Genomic DNA, 4,548 nt, shown 5'->3' on the forward strand with positions numbered 1-4,548 from the left:
TCTGCTTTGCCATTTCTTTAAAAATAATAAAAACAAAAACACAGATCAGTGTCACTTCTGCAATCATCTTACTTTCATATCACCCAAATTATGTGTGCAATGTAGGGCTGCCACCTCTTAGTCGATTAGTCGACTAATCGGTCATTTTGGTCATTTTTTATGCTTATTCATGCTTAATTACTTATTTCCAAGAAACTTCTGAGCACATTTATTATAAACACAAGATTTAAAGTGGTGCTTTTGCAGGATTAATTGTGTAGAAACTCAGTTTTACAGATGGTTAATTAACTACATTTATATTGTGCTTTTCTAGTCTTAACCACCTCTCAAAGCTCACAGCTCTGTCAATTAAATCAACTAATCGATCAGTCGACAAAATCCTATAAGTGTTAGTGGACTAAGGAGTTCTTTAGTCGAGGACAGTCCTAGTGCAATGTGCATCTTATGGATGGGTGCAGCGTCTCCAGCAACACAGAGCTGCCTGTGGACGCCTGTCGGTAAATAATGGCGGGAACAAAATATCGGTGAACGCAGCCGCCGCGTATCGGCTGGCTGCAAAAATCGTTCTGTCACTACTTATAACTGATTGGTTTGTTGACGGGCTTCCCCGTCCTCTCGTCTCCTCTCTCTGTGTCAGAGTTTTTTCTACTGTCTGCTGCTCTCTCCTACTGACTGCTGCTCTCTCCTACTGACTGCTACTCTCTCCTACTGACTGGTGCTCTCTCCTACTGACTGCTACTCTCCCCTACTGACTGCTGCTCTCTCCTACTGACTGCTGCTCTCTCCTACTGACTGCTGCTCTCTCCTACTGACTGCTGCTCTCTCCTACTGACTGCTGCTCTCTCCTACTGACTGGTGCTCTCTCCTACTGACTGCTACTCTCTCCTGACTGCTACTCTCCCCCTACTGACTGCTACTCTCCTCCTACTGACTTATGGTCTCTCCCTACTGACTGCTACTCTCTCCTACTGACTGCTACTCTCTCCTACTGACTTATGGTCTCTCCTTCTGACTGCTACTCTCTCCTACTGACTGCTACTCTCTCCTACTGACTTATGGTCTCTCTTACTGACTGCTACTCTCTCCTACTGACTGCTACTCTCTCCTACTGACTGCTGCTCTCTCCTACTGACTGCTACTCTCTCCTACTGACTGCTACTCTCTCCTACTGAGTGCTACTCTCTCCTACTGACTTCTGCTCTCCCCTACTGACTGCTGCTCTCTCCTACTGACTGCTGCTCTCTCCTACTGTCTGCTGCTCTCTCCTACTGACTGCTGCTCTCTCCTACTGGCTGCTACTCTCTCCTACTGACTGCTGCTCTATCCTACTGACTGCTGCTCTATCCTACTGACTGCTGCTCTCCCCTACTGACTGCTACTCTCTCCTACTGACTGCTCTCTCCTACTGTCTGCTGCTCTCCCCTACTGACTGCTGCTCTCTCCTCCTGACTGCTGCTCTCCCCTACTGACTGCTGCTCTCTCCTACTGACTGGTGCTCTCTCCTACTGACTGCTACTCTCTCCTACTGACTGCTACTCTCCCCTACTGACTGCTACTCTCTCCTACTGACTTATGGTCTCTCCTACTGACTGCTACTCTCTCCTACTGACTGCTACTCTCTCCTACTGACTTATGGTCTCTCCTTCTGACTGCTACTCTCTCCTACTGACTGCTACTCTCTCCTACTGACTTATGGTCTCTCTTACTGACTGCTACTCTCTCCTACTGACTGCTACTCTCTCCTACTGACTGCTGCTCTCTCCTACTGACTGCTACTCTCTCCTACTGACTGCTACTCTCTCCTACTGAGTGCTACTCTCTCCTACTGACTTCTGCTCTCCCCTACTGACTGCTGCTCTCTCCTACTGACTGCTGCTCTCTCCTACTGTCTGCTGCTCTCTCCTACTGACTGCTGCTCTCTCCTACTGGCTGCTACTCTCTCCTACTGACTGCTGCTCTATCCTACTGACTGCTGCTCTATCCTACTGACTGCTGCTCTCCCCTACTGACTGCTACACTCTCCTACTGACTGCTCTCTCCTACTGTCTGCTGCTCTCCCCACTGACTGCTGCTCTCTCCTCCTGACTGCTGCTCTCCCCCCTACTGACTGCTACTCTCCCCACTGACTTCTGCTCTCCCCCCACTGACTGCTACTCTCTCCTACTGACTTATGGTCTCTCCTACTGACTGCTACTCTCTCCTACTGACTGCTACTCTCTCCTACTGACTGCTGCTCTCTCCTACTGACTGCTACTCTCTCCTACTGACTTCTGCTCTCCCCTACTGACTGCTGCTCTCTCCTACTGACTGCTGCTCTCTCCTACTGACTGCTGCTCTCTCCTACTGACTGCTGCTCTCCCCTACTGACTGCTGCTCTCCCCTACTGACTGCTACTCTCTCCTACTGACTGCTACTCTCTCCTACTGACTGCTGCTCTCTCCCTACTGACTGCTGCTCTCCTACTGACTGCTGCTCTCTCCTACTGACTGCTACTCTCTCCTACTGACTACTACTCTCTCCTACTGAATGCTACTCTCTCCTACTGACTGCTACTCTCCCCACTGACTGCTGCTCTCTCTTACTGTCTGCTAATCTCTCCTACTGTCTGCTGCTCTCTCCTACTGACTGCTGCTCTCTCCTACTGACTGCTGCTCTCCCCTACTGACTGCTGCTCTCCCTACTGACTGCTACTCTCTCCTACTGACTGCTGCTCTCTCCTACTGACTGCTACTCTCTCCTACTGACTGCTGCTCTCTCCTACTGACTGCTACTCTCTCCTACTGACTGCTACTCTCTCCTACTGACTGCTGCTCTCTCTTACTGACTGCTACTCTCTCCTACTGACTGCTACTCTCTCCTACTGACTGCTGCTCTCTCCTACTGACTGCTGCTCTCTCCTACTGACTGCTGCTCTCTCCTACTGACTGGTGCTCTCTCCTACTGACTGCTGCTCTCCCTACTGACTGCTACTCTCTCCTACTGACTGCTGCTCTCCTACTGACTGCTGCTCTCTCCTACTGACTGCTGCTCTCCCCTACTGACTGGTGCCTCTCCTACTGACTGCTACTCTCCCTACTGACTGCTGCTCTCCCCCCACTGACTGCTGCTCTCCTACTGACTGCTGCTCTCCCACTGTCTGCTGCTCTCTCCACTGACTGCTGCTCTCCCTACTGACTGCTGCCTCCCTACTGACTGCTGCTCTATCCTACTGACTGCTGCTCTCCCCTACTGACTGCTGCTCTCCCCACTGACTGCTGCTCTCCCTACTGTCTGCTGCCTCCCCTACTGACTGCTGCCTCTCCTACTGACTGCTGCTCTCTCCTACTGACTGCTGCTCTCTCCTACTGACTGCTACTCTCTCCTACTGACTGCTACTCTCTCCTCCTGACTTCTGCTCTCCCCTACTGACTGCTACTCTCTCCTACTGACTTCTGCTCTCCCCTACTGACTGCTACTCTCTCCTACTGACTTCTGCTCTCCCCTACTGACTGCTACTCTCTCCTACTGACTTATGGTCTCTCCTACTGACTGCTACTCACTCCTACTGACTGCTACTCTCTCCTACTGACTGCTACTCTCTCCTACTGACTTCTGCTCTCCCCTACTGACTGCTGCTCTCTCCTACTGACTGCTGCTCTCTCCTACTGACTGCTGCTCTATCCTACTGACTGCTGCTCTCCCCTACTGACTGCTACTCTCTCCTACTGACTGCTGCTCTCTCCTACTGTCTGCTGCTCTCCCCTACTGACTGCTGCTCTCTCCTACTGACTGCTGCTCTCTCCTACTGACTGCTACTCTCTCCTACTGACTGCTACTCTCTCCTACTGTCTGCTACTCTCTCCTACTGACTGCTACTCTCTCCTACTGACTTCTGCTCTCCCCTACTGACTGCTGCTCTCTCCTACTGTCTGCTGCTCTCCCCTACTGACTGCTGCTCTCCCCTACTGACTGCTGCTCTCTCCTACTGACTGCTGCTCTCTCCTACTGACTGTTGCTCTCTCCTACTGACTGCTGCTCTCTCCTACTGACTGCTGCTCTCTCCTTACTGACTGCTGCTCTCTCCTACTGACTGCCGCTCTCTCCTACTGACTGCTGCTCTCTCCTACTGACTGCTACTCTCTCCTTACTGACTGCTGCTCTCTCCTACTGACTGCTGCTCTCCCCTGTTACAAACTGGAACCTACGCTGTACATTTACTACCACTCAACAAGTAAACTGCTGATGTATTCTCTGCTCTGAAAGCCGACACCGTCACAGACTCTCATGTACACACTAAGCACTCAGCTGTTCCTTTAAGGAGCTTTCCCGGTCTTATAACACAATGATATCCTGCCAGAGCTTCCTGTATTTGGTCAACCATGGTTCAGTTTGACCCGGACCAAGACTACCTCTTTTGGTCGGACCGTATTTCGGCCGTTTGGTACGGACGGTTAGCCTCGTGAGACCGGATCTGGCTGAGCTCCAGTTTTCCACTCCCAGATCAGTCTGGCATCTAGAGATAGAGAAAATTTGGAGCCATTCGCCAAACGACCGACCAATCACCATTGG

The 4,548-nt window shown here is 51.2% G+C and overlaps 1 protein-coding gene across 1 annotated transcript in view; it reads right to left on the bottom strand.

Moving 5' to 3' along the window:
- Positions 1-4,548, bottom strand: part of mdga2a (MAM domain containing glycosylphosphatidylinositol anchor 2a) — a 61,046-nt gene that overhangs the window by 20,153 nt on the left and 36,345 nt on the right. The window lies entirely within an intron of this gene.

The sequence above is a fragment of the Perca flavescens genome, chromosome 20 (assembly GCF_004354835.1).
Source record: "Perca flavescens isolate YP-PL-M2 chromosome 20, PFLA_1.0, whole genome shotgun sequence".
Lineage (NCBI taxonomy): Eukaryota > Metazoa > Chordata > Actinopteri > Perciformes > Percidae > Perca > Perca flavescens.